The sequence below is a fragment of the Cynocephalus volans genome, chromosome X, assembly GCF_027409185.1.
Source record: "Cynocephalus volans isolate mCynVol1 chromosome X, mCynVol1.pri, whole genome shotgun sequence".
NCBI classification, from domain to species: Eukaryota; Metazoa; Chordata; class Mammalia; order Dermoptera; family Cynocephalidae; genus Cynocephalus; species Cynocephalus volans.
Genome location: NC_084478.1, coordinates 8,515,309 through 8,535,819, shown reverse-complemented (window position 1 = coordinate 8,535,819; position 20,511 = coordinate 8,515,309). Strand labels below are relative to the sequence as shown.

The window sequence follows — 20,511 nt, the reverse complement described above, 5'->3', positions numbered from 1 at the left end:
GCAGGGGGAGAGAGACGAGTGTGAGACCAAGGAAGACTGGGGAAGGGATGAGACGCCTTCATGGGAGGACCCTTTCAGTGCTATTCAGAAGCAAAAGGGAACAGAGTGGAGGCGGTCCCACGTGCCCTGGATGGCTGTCTCTTGCAGAAATCCCACTCTGAGCGTCCCCCGACCCCTCGGTTCACATATTCTTTGCAGGAGCTCAGTGCCGCAGCCTCTCTGTGTCCCCTTCCTCCCCCAGTGTGTCTTCTTTACTGCCTGTGTGGGAAGCTGCTTGGCAACTCAAAGGAATTTTGGATGAAGGTTTTTAAGGAAAAGTTCAGAAGAGCCAGGATGGCTACTGCGTGTGGATGACAGCTGCGTTGCGAAAAGAAGGCAGTGGCATGAGGCATGGAAGGAGGTGCTGGGGGTCTATGTAGGGGTCTGAGGGCAGTGGGGAAGCTGCAACAGCCCCTCCTCAAGGACAGGAAACTGGCCCCCTGCTGTCGGTGGGGGGATCTGCGCAGCTGCAGGTAAAACAGGCAGCCCAGTCTGGTGGGGCTTGATCGCCCCGTGTGGACCACAGGCGGCCCTGGGGTGCTCGAGGGCTCGTAAACCCAGGGAGGTGAATGCTGTAGGGGCATCCGAGTAACCTGGACCTCCATGCTTGGCTCCCCGGCCAGAGGTGGGGCAGGGCCTCTCACTCCGTTTCTGTTGTCTGCTGATCGGGCAGCAAGGGTTCTCAAAGTGACCACTCCTCCTGACTTTGTTCTGCCCACTGTTTATGGCGACGTTGCCGGTTTGCAGGCTTAGTCCCTGGTTACCCGAGCAGGTGGGTGCCTTTCCACCTGGCCTGGCGATTGCTTCCCTTCCACCCTCCCCCAGTCACCCGAACAGAGGCAGCGGGATCAAGAGCGCGCGGGCTCGGCTCTCATCAGATGCAATATCATCAGCCCTGCTGCCTCCCGTTACCCAAATCGAACTGACTTTGCAATAAACCAAAGTCTCACTAGATGGGAGCACACCTCCAGGAAAGGAGGCGTCTGTGTCTGCGCTCTCCTGCCCCGTCCCCTGCTCACTTCCCTGTCCACTCGCTCCTCCCCAACCCACCCCGTCCCTCCCTCATCTCCCGGTAATAACTGATGTGTAAAATAGGTAGTTTATATTGACGGGACGGAACAAACGTGGTAGATGTCATTAATTCTGCACTCAGTTGCATACAGCCCTGTAATTCTTTACAAAACCATACATAAATTAGGTTGCAAGGATTCCTCTCTTCTGCGTTTTTAGAGGATACAAGCACAGGCCCTTTACAGTAGACCTTACCTTTCCCTTCTCCCCTGTTTTCTTTCTCTTTACCCACCTTCCTTTCACTGACCCACTCCTAGCAAAACAAAACAAGCCACCCCTGCGTTCAACCAGTGACTCCCCTGTATCTCCACCATGCTCTGCAGCGTTTTATAGCTCCAGGCTTTCTTCGTCCAGTTTTCCAGCATTGCTGATCAATGGATGGAGGGCTATGTCTCACCCTCCTGGTATCCTGAAAAGACCTCATGCAGGGCTATGACACTGCAGTCATAATAATAATGACAGCCAGCCTTCACAGGGCACCCACTCTCAGCCTGGCACTGCTTCTGGGGCTTTATTCGAATTCACTCAAGCCTCCTGGCAGTCGTTCCCTCTGCCATCTTTCCCTTGTTCCTCCGCTTCCCCATTCACAGAACAAGTCCCCGAGATCTATCAAGGGTGACTGATGGGCACACATCACTGAGCTGGTAGGGGTGGGGCTGAGCTCCACACCCCGGCAATCGGACACTGTGCTTAGTCACTGTAAAACACTGTCGAGAAACATCTACTAAACGCTTCAGAGCACAGCATTTACTGCTGATGAGGGCTCCTGACAAACAAATCTCAGTAACTGCTGGAGCAATTGTGCAAGAGAAGTCCGGCTTCTGGTGTGCAGATGCTCCTCGACTTACAATGATGTTATGTCCTGATAAAACATCACGTGTTAAAATACTGAAAGTCCAAAGTGCATTTAATACACCTAAACCACCAAACATCACAGCTTAGCCTCGCCTGCCTTAAATGTGCTCAGAACAACTACTTTAGCTTACAGGTGGGCAAAATCACCTCATGCAAAGCTTGTTTTATAATACAGTGTTGAACATCTCACGTCATTTACTGAAAATCATATGGAAAGTTAAAAGCAGAATGGCTGTATGAGAACTCATAAGTACGATTTCTACTGAATCACATTTGCACCACCGTAAAGTCAAAAAATCATAAATTGAACCATAGCAAGCCAGGGACTGTCTGTATTTCACTCATTCACTCACTCATTCATTCATTCGTTCTCTCAAGCAACACCGGGCCACAGAACTGACGTTTAAGGATTGATGCTCCGAGAAGCACAGCTGATCCTGACTGCATTGCTACCTTTAGCCGAATCTGGGAGCTTTGTAGCCATTACCTAAATCTTTACAGCAGCTGTTCAGAGCCGGTACTGTCTTTGTTTTACACAGAAGAAGGGAAAATATTGGAGAAATTAGGTAACTTGCCCAAGGTTCACACCTGTGATGAGAGGCTGATCTAAAATTTGAACCCTAGACCCCGTGATTCCAAGATTCATCCTTTTACCCTACATTGTAAGACCCGCAGGCACAGGAAGCAGAATTCCTGCAGCCTCTAGGCTGACGCAGATGGCACTCCCACCTGCTGCCCGGCTGCACGGCTGGCAGCTCTGAGCAGCAGCATCACTGCAGGGCCAGATAACCTGCAAACAGATGCAGAGCCCATTTCTATTTCTAACTGCAGGCCTCAGTACGCCCCTTATTTCTCTCTTTCTCTGGGGTTTTAAATGTTGAGTATATGGTTTGACTGCATCACTTTCTTACCTTTATGGGACGATGCTCTTTGGTGGGGATTCCAACTCTAGACTGCATTGATGACGCTACTGAGTTGAGTCTTCTTGAAAAAGGGACAGAGCAGTAAAGATGGGCTGAGGGTGTGGGAGTCTGAGCTGAAAACAGTCTGCTAGAATGAGTTTCCCCATGGCAGCAGAATGACGAGGAAAAGGCAGGATAAAGCTCTACAGGGTACCATTACCTTGAACATTTTTGGTTAGCCTGGGTCTTCTACTGGAGACAGCGGGTAATCATGACTGGAAATTAGGCACCTCCATAAAGACTCGCAGTCTGTACGTTCCATATCCCTGTTCAAAGAAGTTCTCCTAGTTGCTTAAATTCATATTAGTTGCATCTCTTTCGATGGATCTGTATATGAACTCTAAATCAATGGTTTTTCAGTCCATTTACTTGTAAGACTTTCTCGCTGACTCCTGGCCAGTCTGATGTCATCGAGGCCGGAGGGGGGCTCGATGGGGAAGACATTGGGAACAGTAACGACTGCTGGCTTCTATGTGTGCCCTGTCATCGAGCATCTGAGCCACGTCACTCACTGTGGCTGGGCCTCTGTTTCCTCTTCCGTACTGTGGCAATAAAAGGGACCTCAAGGAGCCGACAGAAGAGCCAGATGCAAGAGCAGCCAGACCCCAGACACTTATGGGTCAGGACAGAAGACCACGAGCTAGAGGAAACATCACTTTTTTGCATTTCTGTGTTGGTACAATGAAGACGTTGGATGAAACGGCTGCTAGGACTCTTTCCAGTTCTGATATTCATTCTGGATCAGGGAGGTGTCTGCTATGGTCTAAATGTTGGTGTCTCCCCAAAATTCATGTTGGAAACTAATACCCATTGTGACAGTATTAAGAGGTGGGGCCTTCAGGAAGTGATTAAGTCATGTGTGCTCTGTGCTCATGAATGGGATTGTGTCCTTATACAAGAGACCCCAGAGAGCCCCCTCGCCTGTTCCACCATGTGAGGACACAGTGAGAAGACACTGTCTGTGAACCACGAAGCAGGTCCTCACCAGACACGGCATCTACCACACCTTGATCTCGGACTTCCAGCCTCCAGAACTGTAAGCAATAAATTTCTGTTGTTTATAAATGACCCAGTCTAACGCATTTTGTTATAGCAGCCTGTACAGACTAAGACAATGCCCAAGGACTATGTAATTGAGGCCTGCTCGGCTACTTCCTCTTAGGCCACAGTTGCTAGATTGCGGCCACGGCCAGGTGCTGTGTAAGGTGCTGTCCTTGAAGACGTGTACTTCCAGGCAGGACACTTCTCTTCCAGGGCGAGCCGACCTCCACCACTGCCGGTGTCCCACCCCTCCAATGGGACTCCAAGGCTCATGAGCACATCCGCTCGCAGTCTGCTGGCACGGTGAGACTTCTGTACCTTGTACCTCTCAGCTGTCCCACGACATTCAACACATCTCTTCTGCCCAACAAGACATAGGTAGGCACAAAGATCAGAATGTCATTGGCAGATGCGACACTCAGGACTGCCCCAGCAGCAGGTGCAGGAGTAGTTAAAAGGGAGAAGTACAAAAAGCATGGTGGTGGATGCATGAAAGATCCACGTGAGGGCAATGAGTCAGTGTCCTTGGTGCCTGCTGCTCAGCTACCCAGAAGGCATTACGGAAGCCAGCAGGCTTGCCAGCACTTAGCAACTGTATCCCTGATGCATCTCCACAGCAGCAGCACGGCTGACCTTTGGGCTGGATCATTCTTTGCTGTGGGAGCTGTCCTGTGCCTTTGCAGGCTGTTGAGCAGCGTCCCCAGCTTCTTTCCACTAGATGCCAGTAGCATCCACTCCCACTGGGACAACCAAAAATGTCTCCAAACATTATCTAGTCGACCCTGCTGTGGTTGAAAACCAATAACACGGTGGAATTGACCCCCCAAAAGGCCACTATCCACAGCTCTATTCTACTTGTCTTTCTGCTTGTTTCTGGATTGTTGCCAATGAAAAGCAAGTCCCTGTCTACATGCAATTGATCACAAACTTTAGAGAATATGAAGTAACAGACAACCACCAGATGAGGCAAAATTATTCCCAAGGAAAAAAAGACACAATCAAGATAAACTGAGGAAGGCTTAAAATAAGGACCACATGCTAAAAAGAACGGTCGGACCTTCAAAAGTAGAGTCCTGTCCGTTTGTAGTGAAAATTGCCTTGGTCTCACAAGAGAGGAAACAGTCTGTGCACGAGTTTGTCTCACCTCACTAGGGAATAAAAACACACTCAAAACAAACCAAGTACACACTTTGTTTCTTAAAATTAGAATACTGCCTACCTCTACCTCTTTCACAAATGGCTTCACAAACCATTTTAGTTGTACACTGACCCATTATGCCCAGTTAATGCAGACCTGATTTATCAGCAAACTTTGCTAAATTATCACCCTCCAGCCCTTAGAAATACTGCTTATTTGACAGAGAAAAGCAGACACTTAATACTCAGGCAGCTCCGAGGTTAGTTTTGCATCTTCAGCTGAAACAAATACCAAGGGCACCAGTTTGTGGCATTAAAAACAGAATTTGTATTAAGTATTTAACAGACTTACATACTGACAGCTGTCCAGTGGGCATAGTCTGTTTATTTCAAAATGGTCTAGACTGGCGCTTGGTAAACCGAGGCCTGCAGGCCATATCTGGCCCACTGACTGTATGTATAAATAAAGTTTTATTGGGACATGGCCACACCCATGACTTGGTGTATTGTCTATGGCTGTTTTCATGCTACAATGGCAGAGCTGAGTAGTTGCAGCAGAGACCATACTGCCCACACCGAGGCTGAAGATATTTACTATCTGCTGCCTTACATGAAGAGTATGCTAACCCAATTATATACACACACATATATACATGGTATCACTAAGCCTCCCAGATCCTCTCTTCTCTCCGTATCCATGCCACCCACCTGACTTTTCTCTTCTCTTTGCCACCACTCTGATCCTGGATCCTTACTCTCTCCCAACCCCTCTTTCATTCCTCTCCTTCTAACAGGCCTGATAATAACGTGATGCAACACAAAACCATCACAGCAACTTTGCTCTTTCACCACAAGCAGCCCACTGTGCTCCTTCCTGCCTGGGCAAGCCCCCGGCCTCAGCACGGCCTTCCAAACCTCCGCTGTCATCTCTCCCATGCCTTGCTCCAAGCACATGCCTGCTTTCCTGCAGGATGACTTTGCTCATTCTGGTCTCTCGGTCTAGGTCAGCAGTTTCTCAAAGGAGGGCAGTTTTGTTCCCCAGAAGAAGACACTTGGCAATACATGTTGAGTATCCCTTATTGGAAATGCTTCAGATTTGGGATTTCAGATTTTGAAATATTTGCATAGATATAATGAGATATCTTCGGGACACAACCCAAGTCTAAACAAGAAATTCATTTATGTTTCATATATACCTTACACACACAGTCTGAAGGCAATTTATACAATATGTTTAATAATTTTGTGCATGAAATCCATGACCTGTCACATAAGGTCAGGGGTGGGATTTTCCTCTTATGATGTCATGTCAGTGCTCAAAAGATTTGGATTTTGGAGCATACTGGATTTCCAACTTTTGAATTAGGGATGCTCAACCTGTACCTGGAAACATCTTTGGTTGTCATAATGGGGGTGGTGTGTGTTCGTATGCTGTAGGCATCTGGCAGGTACAGACCAGGGATGCTGCTAAAAATCTACCACTCACAAGACAGTCCACCTCAACAAAGAATGATCTGGAACATTTCAAGAGTGCCAAGGTTTAGAAACCCTGCTCTCACTCCTGCGGACACCTTTTCCTTCTTGGTAATTATGGCCACAGCCAGGAGTCCTTTCTACACCCCAGCGTGACAGGAAGTGACTGTCACTATTTTCATAACAAAGGACTTTCAAGGAGACAGACAAGACTTGAGGACTTAGGCACAACAGCACAACAGGAAGAAAACGGAGTTTTTAGACAAGGGTGCCAGTCAGAAAACTTTCAGCCATAAATCTATACCTGAATGAAAAACAATTCATTATTTGGAAAGAATTATAAACAGCCACAGTAAAGCTAATGACAGAGGGTGCTTACTATGTGCATCAGCCCTTTTCATGAATTAAGTCAGAGAGATCTGACACTTACGATTTGGTCCAATTAAATTCATGTTGCAGATGAGGAAACTGAGTCATGAAGTGGTTATGGGATTCCATGAGGGCACACAGCTAGCAAACAGCCACCTGACCCTTGAATCCACGCTCTTAACCCACACACCATACACTACTGAAATGTGTTTAGAAACCAATGATGACTCAAGACGGCATCCTCTTAAAAGAGGAAGGAAACCATTTGTAACCTAGGGTCTAGGGTCTCCTAAATGCCCAGGCGCTTGCCACCACTTAGAAGCCCAAAACAGGAAGTAAACGGGTCATAACACTTTGCTCTGAGTTTCTGTTCTTGCAGGAGGTGGCAGGAAGTCATGAACCATGAAATACTAGACTGCCCTCAAAATATACTGTCTAAAACTGAAATATGGGCCCCAGAGATGAACTCTGGTGACTCTCCACCTAGAGAGGAGCTGGGATCTCCAGACTTACTTGCCTCTGTATTATGTCATGGGTCAGCCATGAGAGTCTCAATTTGCCACCTTTAGACTGTAACCTGTACTAGCCAAGGCTCAAGGGTTAGCCTGTGTGACAACTTTCTGAAGTCCTGCTGTTGAACGAAAGTCACATTCCTTCCCAGGCTTAAATACAAATTTGGCTTCAGAACTGACCAGTGAAGTATGTCCCATAGTCAACCAATCCAAATTGAGCAAGCTTGTATCCTTCATTTACATGAGAGGACCTCAGTGAGGACTTGGGCAGGAAGTTGGGGTGAACTTTGCCTCTATAAGGCGATTCCTTTCCCGTGTTTGGGGAGATACTGCTTCAGGAGCAATCCCGCATGTTCTCCTTACTTGCAAGTAATAAAGCCTTTTTCTTCTCACCCTGGTCTTGGTTGTGCTTCTGAGGGATGGACTCCCCGTGTCCAGTAACACATTTAATCAATAACATCATTTTTATTATGTTTTCAGCAAAATAAGTCACAGACAAGGTCTACACGTTAACAACACGGCTGGATGCTTTCCGTAGGACAAAAAAGCAGAGATTAATCGAAATTTTCAACAACGCTCATGTAGAGACCTAAATTAAGAACAAAGATCAGATGTAGTGATAGAAGAATTTTGTACCACTTCTTTACGCTTATGGAGAAAGCACACTTAACCAGATGCCCAATTAGCTGCCCTGCGTCCCTTTTCTAACCAACAAACAGATTCCAAAATTCTACGCAGAAAAAAAAATTACCTAGTTGTCCCAAGCAAATCCAAGAGATTTTAATTTTTGGAGGTGACTGAGTAACAACACAGAGAGGTTAATGACACTGAAAGAACTTATTACTTACAGTTCCCGAGGGAAGGGAGCACGCCACGTAATGCCACGCCATGCAGGGCCACACCAGGGACCAGGAAGCAGAGAGCCAGAGGCAGGATCTGGGACAGTGCCTTTGTGACTACATAGTGGGGACATCCCTCCTTGGACAGGAAGTGAAAACACCTTATGGTCGGGAGCTCTGCACTATGATTTAACAGCCACTGGATGAGACACAGGTGAACAACTCTGCTGCTGGGCTGGCCCTATATGGACGGACACTAGTGCTTAACACACTTATCCAGTCTCAAGGGCTAAGGAGAGAAGATGTAACAACAGAGTCATTCTGAAACCCCAACCGCGGACTGCTGATTTTTATGTAGCGCTTCCTTTTGTTTCTGCAAATATTGATGCTTCTGGAACATCGCTCCACATGGTGGAGTCAGCTCAGCATCTCCCTTGTCAATAGTTCATGCATCGTCAAGGTTTTCCAGCAGAACTGCAGCTGCCTGGAAAGGTGCCTGCTCTGCTCTCAAGGTTGGGGCCGAGGTGACTCAAGGTAGTGGAGGGCACTGATCAAAATAAAGATGGGAGAGGGCTGTGGAGATATAGTGGGAGCTGGGCCAGATAGCCAAGGAGAAAACACACACGGAAACACACGCTCACACTCCCTCTCAGAGTCAGAAAGAGTAAACAGAAAAGGTGCGAGAATTAGAAATTGCGTCCTCCCCTTTGGAGCTAATTTACTACCGTCACTTCTGTTCTACAGAGATGGATTGGTCTCACCAGACAACTGCATTTGCTGCCCAAGAAGCGATCCTTAGCATATGCAAACCCCAGCTTCATCAACAGCAAAATGTACGAAAACACGCTGAGAATTCCGTTTGATTTTGCAGTCTAAATCGCTCGACATGTTCCTATCTGCTTTACATTTCAATGTGTGTATATATTTGTAAAAAATCCTCATGGCCCAGGGCCTGACTCCTACCCTCATTCTGTCCACATTTTGCTAGAGTACAGAGTGCAGTGGGAATGTTTTTATGTGTGCAGACCTGTTCGAGATGACCCGCCATAACATGGAATTTAGTGTAAAATGGAACTGCCTTGGAGGGCGTCCAAAGGCAATACCAGAAGGATCTCATTAAAACAGGGTTTCACTTCTAACATCTGGCCTGGACCCCAAGGGTGGCAGCTGACTACAGCTCGGGTGGCTGACTATTGTGGCCGGGCGCCCCTGCCAAGACTATTTTAATATCCTCTAAGCATGGGAAACATGCAGGAGGGGAAAGCTTACTCAGGTCATAAACTAGGCTGCTACTTCCTCCCCGATCAATGCTGGGCTGTGCGTGAGGGGTCCCTCTGAAGGGGCCCGGGCTGGTGGGGGAGGCTGCTTTCCTGCAAACGCCCACGGGAAGCCCAGTGGATGCAGAGGAGGGGAACCCCAGCCCTGCTTCTAGTCAGGCGCTCGGCAAGGCAAGGCTCAAACAGTCTCGTCCACAGCACTACAGGGGTGTCCCCAGCAGTTTTGAACCCTTGTGCATTTGGGATTCAACGTCTGCAAATCAGGAAATAAGAGCATGTATGCCAATCTGGAGATTTACTGTGGACAGCACTGTTAAACATCACAATTAGAAAAACTTGACTTTGAAAATACTGAGAAAGCAATTTGGAAGACGGAGGAAATAACTCACATTTTTATACAATCAGCTCAGCTCCTGTCCTGACATTGGGGAATTCTCTCCAGCCCCTTTACTCTAGGTGTACTAATTTTTACGTATAACCCTCACGATCGTAGAATACTGCATCCCTGTTCTTTTTTACCTAACACGATATAAGCATTTTCCCCAGGTGCTGATTGGTCTTGACAGCCACCATTTTGGTTATTAACTGGGTCATTTTTTACTCAGACTACCTCCAGGTTTAGCTTAAAAAATAAATCAATGGCTTCTCACTGGACGGGGACCAACGTCTGAGCTGGTGTTCATCTGCTGCCAGCCCCAGTTTCCAGCACCTCCTCCTCCTCCCTCCCACCATGTATCCAAGGGTTCCTTCACCAAGGTGGTTTCCTCCCTACACAAGCCGGCTTAGCTGTGCCTCAGGGCCTTCCCTCAGGCTCCTAACGTTCCTGGGAAAGCTCTTCTTCCTCCTTTGCCTGAAGAACTCTAGCTCAAGACCCAGCTCAGATGCCGTCTCCTCTGTGTGCCCTTTCCCGGGCCCCTGGGCCCCTCCGTGCACACGTGGCAGGCACTTCTAATATTACATTTATCAGCCTGTGCAAGAGCTGACTGCTTTAGTATCCGTGATTCTCTCTAGGTGGGGAGAAAACAACAAGACCTCCTCTTTTCACCCATCCTTCTGACCCTAGCACCCAGGGCAGTGCCACCATCCATGGGACAACCCAACAAGAGATGTGTGGAACTGAAAATTGGGACAACTGCTGTATCTTGGACAGCAAAAAGGACTCTTTCATGGCATCCATATCTCTGGTGGTACTCCAAATGATGTTAGGCAGCATGGGAGCAAACGTCTGAAATTTTAGTAGTTTATTTTAAGGTGCAAAGAACTAATGTGTGTTATGCAAACAGAACAGAACTAAACAGAACTAGTTATACTAATATCTACTGGTACATTTAAGACGAAGTAACTGCATCAGTTTAAGAATACTAATAAATATTAATAAAATTCCCCAGGCATATATAAATATGGAAAAATTCAGATGAAGTGCAAAGAAGTGCAGTTGGGAAATACAAGATCAGACAGCAGGAGGACCACGGAAGTCTTCAAGGGGAAGGAAGTAAAGAATCCTCACTAGACACACACTGGCACCTGAAGGGGGAAGAAATTCTCAGATTGTATGGGGCAGGGGTTAGTAAACTACAGCTTGTGGGACTAATCCGGTCCTTTGCCTGTTCTTGTCAATAAAGTTTTATTGGAACACAGCTAGTCATATTTGTTTACTTATTTTCAGTGGCTGCTTTTGTGCTAGAAGACAGATGCATGGTAACAACAGGAACTGCAATATTTACTATCTGGCCCTTTACAGTTTCCTAAATCCTGATCACGGGGAGATGTGGACTAGGAGATGGGACTAAGAGGTCCTTAAGAAAACAGTTTCCAAAGCCCCAACCTGTTGTATGAGGCCAGCCAGCATAACTCGGAGATCCAAACCTGACAAGGATATTCAAAAAGAGACATCAGAGCCCAGTTTTTCTCAGAGCCCAGTTTTTTCCCAGTGTACCCAAGTATTAACAAACTGAGTTCAGCCATAGAAAGGACAGAATGTCCTGGCCCAGTGAGGTTTGTTCCAGGAACACAGGGCTTAATGTTAGAAAATAAATAAATAATTTCACCACATGAATAGAATCAAGGAAAATCATTTAAAAGAAGAAGATTCAAGAGGTATGTGAAAAAATGCTCAACATCACTAATCATTAGAGAAATGCATATCAAAACCGCAATGAGAATACGGAAAATGTGGTACATCTACACAATGGAATACTACTCAGCTATAAAAACGAATGAAATACTGCCATTTGCAACAACATGGATGGACCTTGAGAGAATTATATTAAGTGAAACAAGTCAGGCACAGAAAGAGAAATACCACATGTTCTCACTTATTGGTGGGAGCTAAAAATTAATATATAAATTCACACACACACACACACACACACACACACAAAGAAACCGGGGGGGAGGGGAGATATAACAACCACAATTACTTGAAGTTGATACAACAAACAAACAGAAAGGACACTGTTGGGGGGGCGGGGGGGGGAGAAGGGAGGGAGGTTTTGGTGATGGGGAGCAATAATCAGCTACGATGTATATCGACAAAATAAAATAAAAACAAAACAAAACAAAACAAAAAACTGCAATGAGATATCACCTCACACCTGTCAGAAAAGTTATTAACACAAAGAAGTTTTTGGTGAGAAAAGACCATTGTACATTGTTGGTGGGAATGTAATTTAGTACAACCATTACGGAAAACAGTCATTTTTTTGAGCTTCCTCAAAAAATGAAAAGTAAAATTACCATGTGATCCAGCAATCCTACTACTGGGCATATATCCAAAGGAAAGGATAGCAGTACGTGAAAGAGACACCTGCACTTCCTGTTTATTGCAGCAGTATTCACAGTAGCCCAGATATGGGATCAACCTCAAGTGGCCGTCATTGGACAAATGGATAAAGAAAACGTGGCATATATACATGGAACACTACTCAGCCTTAAAGGCGAAGGAAATCCTGCTCCTTGCGACACTATGAATGAACCTGGAGGACATTAGGTTAACTTACATCAGCCAGGCACCAAGAGACAAATGCTGCATGAATCTCACTCATGTGTGGAATTTTTAAAAGTTGATCTTATAGAAGCAGAAAGGAGAACGGTGGTTACCAGGGGCTGGGCGGAGGGGGAGTATTGGAGAGATGATGGTCACAGAATACAAAATTTCAGTTCAAGAGATCTACTGTACATCATTGTGGCCACAGTTAATAAAATTGCATTGTATTTTGAAAATCACTGAGAGTAGACCTCTCCCACAAAAAAAGTATGTGAGGTGATGCGTATGTCATGTTGTACAAGGTAAGTATATACAATTTTTATTTGTCAATTTAAACAAACAAGCCAATAAGAAAGACTGCAGAGCCCGATGGCCCTTTCTGAAGGCCAGCTCTATGACCTCCCAGTGTGACCTGGGTGAGTCTGGACTTCTCCACACCTTGGGTTTCTCATCTGTAAATGAGGGATGGAGCTATTTCTACTTCTCAGGGATTGGTAGGAATAGTTTCAACTGTGAAGAACTTAGAAGCATGCCTGGCACACAGTAAGTGCTCAATAAATGTGAGCTATTGTTATTATAACAAACAAATGAGGGGGGGGAATGAGCTGTCTTTGATGGGGTGGGGAGTGCACGTCTGAGGGAGTGTGGGGTGAGGGGATTGAACACAGGGAGGCAGCAGAAGAGAACTGTTTGAACACCATCCTGACGCTTTTAGATTAAACAGCACTAGGGTCTGAAAGTTTGTGCCCCTCCCCCTCCAGATTCATATACTGAAATCCTCACCCTCATGGCGATGGTGTTAGGAGGTGGGGCCTTTGGGAGGTCATGAGGGTGGAATCTTCATGAACGGGATTAGTGTCCTTATAGGAGAGGCCCCAGAGAGCTCCCTCACCCCTTCCACCATGAGAGGGCAAGGTGCCATCTATAAACCCAGAAGTGTGTCCTCACAAGACACTGAGTCTGCCAGCACCTTGATCTTGGATTTCCAGCCTCCAGAATGAGAAATAAAATTCTGTTGTCTACAAGGCACTCAGACTCTGGCATTTTCCTATAGCGGCCCAAGTAGATTTAGTAAGACAGTGATTAAATTACAGGTACAGGAAGTTTTCCTTGGAGAGAAGGGATAGTGGTAGGAAAATGGTGATCATGACAAGGGTGGGATTATGGTTAAGAAATGCCTGGTAAACATGCCATCCAAATTATCAGTATGGAAGTCAATGCACAGGTTGGGGATGGACACCCAGACTTGTAGTACACAGAGAGGTTGGAGATGGACACCCAGGCTAGAGGTGCATGGAGAGTTTGGGGATGGACATCCAGACTTGAGATCCACAGAGAGGTTGGGGATGGGCACCCAGGCTTATGGTACATGGAGAAGCTGGGGATGGGCACCCAGGGTTGGGGACAACAGAGAGGTTGGGATGGGCACCCAGGGTTGGGGACCACAGAGAGGCTGGGGATGGGCACCCAGGCTTGGGGTCCACAGAGAGACTGGGGATGGGCACCCAGGGCTGAGGTGGAAGGGAACAGCGTATTATACAGACATAGATGTGGGAGGGAAAGAAAAGGACATCACCAGCAAAGTCATGTACAGAGACCTCAGAAAAAAGGGACAATGTTGTGTCTGACAGTCCAGAAGACTTGCTTGCTATTTGGTGTGGAAAGGAAGAAAGGGAATGGAGTTTGGCAGGAAATACAACATATCCATGCTGGACATTTTTAAGGTTACAGTAGAATTTCAGAGCAAGCAGGTCTTAAATGTAATGATGAATGAACTCTGAAGACAGGAACCTTGGCAAGTGGCTACTTCATGTTATCTAAAACAGGAAACTTGAACTATCTTATCTTAGGATTTTTCATATCCTCACCAACTTTTAAAGTAGGAAATGACCATTTAAGCCTTAAACACATCTTTGCCTGAGTCTAACCTTTTTTTGGTGTTAATACCAATGGGAAACTGCTGTCTAGATTGAGCAAGACACATATTTAAACAGCTGTAATTTATAAACACTCAACTGACGTTCATTCTAATTGCTTCCCCCCTTGGAAATTAATGAGCACAAGGATGGCAAGTCTCGATTTATAAATTTAGCTCGTTTTACTTAAAAAAATTCTTCTTTTATGAGCTTAGTGGAAATGGGGCTTTCTCTACTTTGACAAATTTTAAGGAATTGGTTAACATGGGTGGGAAGGAAGAGAGGGCAGAATCTTAGCTTTTATGCACATGCAAATTAGAACAGTGAACTTAGAAAAGATCGCACGATGGAACTGCATTGGACTTGGTGTGGCCGAATGGTTACGAACATCTGGAATAAATGAAATAACAACCTCTGGACTCTTGCACTTTGCTACTGTGAGTGCTTATAATCAACCAAAAGAATAGGAAAACAGTCTTTTCAAGTGAAGAGGAGTTCATTTGCAATGAGCACCATCTCAAGAGGGTTTGTAATTGGACAATCAGCCTTTAATATAGGTCCCTTCATAACTCCCATGCATGGGAAAGGGAATAAGAGGTTCTGCAAGCACACGCCATCTGTATGCTGCAAAGAGAAAACGGATGGACGTGGTGGAGGAGTATGAATTATTGATGCCACACAGCCAGTTAGGGTGGTGTTTCGCTCTCTTCTATATGAAAGGCAAGGGGATCACACTCTCTAGCTACTTACCCACCCCTATACTTTTTAATGGTATGTTTTCAAATTGACCTCTAACATATACATACCTACACAGATGACAGGTGTAACCACCAGCAGGATTTACACAGGGACTGGGGCTGAGGCAGTTTGGATAGTCAGGTACTCTCCTGTACCTCTGACACCTCAGCAGGTGCCACATGTCTGTGGGACTGACCCCCAAAGGAAACCGTGGACACGGAGGCTCAGGTGACCTCCCCTGGTCAGCCACACTTCACATGCATCATCTGATATCAGTGCTGGGAGAATTAAGTGCCCCATCCACCAGGAGGGGACACTGCAAGGTCGTGCCTGGTTTCTCCTGGACCTTGAGCCTAGTACCTTTAATCTGCATCTTGATTTTAATCTGCATTCTGTCACTGTATTTAACAGTGAGTGTGACAGCTACTGAGTCCTTCCAGCAAATCATTGGGCCTGAGGGTGGTCCTGGGATCCCCCAACACACCAGCACAATGCACGGCTTACACCTAACGGGATCACATTCAGTCAGGAAATGTTACTGCTTTCCACGACTGTCCAGGTCTTTTGATCCTGTAGTAATATGGATATTTTATTAGGTCTTCTGTATTTATTATGAGATGAGACTAATATTTTCTTTTATTATTCCTAATGCAAAGGTTCACCTGAAATGAATGCTTGCTTTCACTGTTTCACAAAAATTCTTTTTTTTACACTGGACATATATTAGCAATGTAAAAGAGCCACTGCAGTCAGAAAATATTTTTAGAGACTCAGCTGAACAAATAAGCCCTGAACTTTTGTTTAAATTAAGATAGCTGAACCATTAAAATGATTTCCTGAATCCATGGAAACGTGTTTTGCATAAGAAGGCATTCCACGGCCCTAGGAAACACAGCAGATCCTACAGGGTAATTTGTCAGCTGCTACGATTACAGGGGGCAAAACTGTTTAATCATTTTTGTAGATGCAATTATTCACAAATGTTAACAGTAACACCCTTTTCCTAGTTATCTAACCTACTCACCGGGAGCCACACACACACACACACACACACACAAAAAAAATCATATCGAAAGTCTGCTACTCCCAACTATTTCATTATCTGCCAGAGAATGCTTTGGGCAGACTTTCCTCTTCCCCAAGAGGAAAAATACCCTGGAAAATTTTAATAAAAATGGGGACTGCATTTTGCTTGCTGTGAACGTCTCTCTGAGCTCTGCAGCTGAAGGAATCGAAATGCAGCCCCAGGAGAAGATAAGATAAAGGGAGAAGAAGTGAGAATCCCATTAAAAACTCCGCTTACCAATAAAGACCAATTGGAAGAAAAAAATCCCACAACTGAAGAATTTAAATCAGTAGATCTTAACTGTTGGTTTTTCCCACCACAGGACACTTGGCAAAGACATTTTTGGTTGTCACAACAGAGGGGAGGGAGAGTGCTCTTGGCAACCAGTGGGTAGAGGCCAGGGACATTGATAAGATTCCCCAAGGCTCAGGGCAGTCCCCCAAGACAGAGAATGATCCTGCCCCAAATGTCAGTGGCGCCAGGGTTGAGAAAACCTGATCTTAATGAGTGGGCTGAAAATCTTTAGTTAATGCATGAGGTTGTGGCGTCTACAATACCTCGAGGGGTAAGACCCTCAAATCTGCCCACTTCACTCAGGCCGAACACATAGGTGCAATAGACTCCTCCACACCAAAGATCGTAAGGAGATAATGTAAAAACACTCAAAGACTCACTGGAAAGGAGAGGGAAGAAGCCATGCACAGACCCCCTATGCCCCCAGTAAAAATGCAGCCCACCCAGGGACATACACGGCTGCATTCCTGAGGAGGCGACAACATCCAAACCCCATCCATGCAGGAACCTCTACATGATTCTTCATTATTCTGCTCTTCCCAAAAGCCCCAGATTGCCCGTGTGGCCACCCATTTCTAAGTTACTGTGGCTGTTACTCAAAGCCATCCCGCAAAACAACACCCCCATCCAGTATGGCTAATTCCTGCAAATTTGAAGTAAAAAGTCTCAGTCGCCTTTGTATTCCTGACCACCCTCTCTCCCACACACGAAGCTTTGCAGACAATGGTAATGTAAAATTATGTTTCCAGTTGAGCTTTTTTTAAATTTAATAATTTTGAAATTATTTTGGACTCACAGGAAGCTGCTAAGCTGATTAACGTCCTGTGTGCCCCCCACCCTGCCTGCTCCCATGGCGATGGCGACGTCTCACGCTGCCTGCTGTAGCACAGCAGTGACACCGCGACGGTGTATGTCAGTCGGCATGACTGATCACCAGGAGGCAGCCCTTACTCAGTTTTCTCACTGTGACCTGCACTCACTCGTGTGCGTGTCATCGAGGCACTCTGATCCTGTGTGTCCATGTGTGAAACCAGGTCCACAGTCAAGATCAGAATTCGTCCATCTGCCCGGAGAGCCCCCTCTCCATCCCTGACGACCCACGCCCATCCCCATGCTGAACCCCCCGCTGCCACTGATCCGGGCTCCATCGCCACAGTTTTGACAGGTGAAGAATGTCCTATACACAGAGTCATGGAGCATGTGATCTTCTGACACCGGCTTGCTCTCCTGGTCACGTTACTCGGAATCATCAGTGAGCTGCATGTATCAGTTTTTCGTCAGATCTACAGCTTTCCGTGGCTTTTCGTTGCTGGGTGATGCTCCATGGCACGGAGATACCACACTTTGTTTTGTCAATCACCGGCCGGTAGGACACCGGCCATGTTTCCAGTTATCGCTGTTATGAATAAAGATGCTATTTGTTTCAATTTGAAAATAACCAGATTTTGTCAGACAGCCATCTAGCCTGCAAATGATGCCGTGCGTGCTAAGAGCTTGCCCCAAACACTGAACAGTTCTATGAAAAAGATCTTAAAATGCCGTCACATTACTGTGCAATCCAGGTGCTTCCCTCTTCCTTTGGCTTCCCAGCCACTGGCAACCACCATTCCATCGTCTGTCTCCCCGGATTCGACTCCTTTAGGTGCCTCTCGTAAGTGGAATCAGACAGTATTTGCCCTTTCGTGTCTGGCTTATTTCACGTAGCACAATGTCCTCAAGGTCCGCCCACACTGTAGCACGTGTCACAATTCCTCCCTTTTCAAGGCAGAAGGATATCCCCCTGCACGATGCACCACATTTTGTTTACACATTCATCCATCGATGGATACGTGGGCTGCTTCCACGGAGACTTTCGGAAAGGACATTTGACTGCTGCCACCACCTGTTTCTTAAAAACTGCCCAGATGGCAAAAGTGACCATGCGATGGACCCCCCCTACACACACCCAGAGGCCAACAGACTCACCCACCAAAGCCAGACTGCCGCAACTCATACAAAACCGAACTAAGCCATTTTAGTGCTAAAGCTGGCAATTCCAAAGTTCCCTACTGCTTAAGTTAAGTGTCTTCCTTCTAGAGCATCTTCATCTTTCAGACTCCCATGAACGTGCTCTGTGAGATGCTGCAAATCAGTGACATTTACTGAGTGCTTTTATGGGCAAGGCCCTGGTTTGGACAATGAATAAGGACAGCAATGAAAATCTGCTCTTCCATAAAGAGAAATAGTTGGTAAAACAGCTTGGTAAAAGCCAGAGAAGAATCTGAGACGGTGTGCCTTCCGTCTTTCGGGGACAGAGGAACCCAACGCGTCCATTTCTGATACTCTTTCCCAGGTCTGCAGACATGCAACCTGGACTCTCATAACACAGGCCGCCTGCTCTCCAAGGTGGGCAGTGAGCCACTGAGGATTCTCCCACTTGCAGCCTAGAGCATCCGGCCTGACACAAGGATATTTGGGGGTGGAATGAAGAGAGACATTGGTGGAGGAGATGGACAGAAGGATGGGAAAGGCATCTGGTCTGTTGGGTCCAGAGCAGAGAAGCAGGGCTCTGACCACAAGCTCAGCAGCTCCAGAGGACCTGCGCCTGGTGGCACCCGTGATGGAACCGTCGTGCACCCTGGCTGCAGAGCCACCAGCATCACCTTCCTTCTCTGCTCTGCACTACACGACGGAAGCTCGCCAGACCTGGCCACACGGAACACGCTGGCCCCCTCAAGTGGAGAAAGCCAGAAGGGGAGGAGCTACAGAATGCATCATTCCCGGGGAGCAGAACTCATTTTTAATGAGTTTGGTGGTGCCGAAGGGTAGAGAGCACATGCTCCAGGCGGAGGCATGATCAGAGAAACATTTCTGTTCTTTCTTTTCAGACAGAAGCAAGACAGTGGTAGGCTGAGAAGCTGCTCTGTGAACCTGGTGGGGCTCAATAAATATTGGCTTAACCGAAACTTTAGGATTTGAGATGGACAGAAACGGCCCTAGACCAAGCACTTAACCATTAGGCATTTCTTTTCTCCCTTCTTCCCATGAATATACCCATGGGGGAGGGGAGTACTCCAAAAAACTCCAGACTGCACACAGGGACTCGCACACAGTGCAATCATCTGTCTCTTGAATACCAGCTCCACCTGCACCTGCAGGATGTTAATTCCATGACGCTGATGAATTAGGAAAGGAAGTCAAGAGATGTCACAGAAAATTGACGCTCATGAAATTCTGTACACTGTTGGGTCCCACCTCTCCTTCTCAGCTGCCTGGTTATGACGCTTCACAAACACACAGTAAGGAAGCCCGGCCTTTCTGGGGGAGGGAGGGAGCTTCCCGTGTTACTCCAGGGGGCCCACACAGCCCTCGCCCAGGGGGCGTGAGGACCAGCTGCTGGCACGGCTCTGTCTCCGGGTTCCAGAGGACTCCGTCTTTCACACCTGACATGCACAAATACAGGGACGACCACTTCAGCCTGCAATGTGTTCACACATTTTGACTCTTTCTGCATGCATCCTAGGAAGTCTCAAGTCCCATGCTCCAAGTCGGCGAGGAAACAGGGTTTGGTGCGCGGGATTTTCATTTGCAAACACCTCTGAGATCCTCTGAGTTCTGCGACAGGAGAACACCCGTACTCCAGGTGGGTGACACCTGTAACTTCCCAGGCTGAGGTATCGGAGCAGTGGTGCTGACATCCCCGATTTCCAGGGGCGAGGCGGTATGTATTCTGTTTTGTATACCAATTTGTCACGCCATGTTCTGGCAGCAGCCAATCCGAATGGGCTCATACATCCGCAGACTGTGCGCTTCTCATGAATAATGCTAGCAGTGAACGTAAGTGTCAGAGCTCCAGGCTCGGACGGGAGGGTGTCTGTTTATAACGCACTACCTGCCCAACATACTTGATCACTTTTGCCCAAGGTAACCATTTTTGCAGGGAAACTAAGGCTCACA

At 46.8% G+C, this 20,511-nt stretch overlaps 1 protein-coding gene across 4 annotated transcripts in view; it reads right to left on the bottom strand.

The window, feature by feature from the left end:
• The window catches only part of LOC134366805 (F-box-like/WD repeat-containing protein TBL1X), a 213,012-nt gene that overhangs the window by 20,715 nt on the left and 171,786 nt on the right, over positions 1-20,511 (bottom strand). The gene's annotated exons all lie outside the window — the stretch shown is intronic.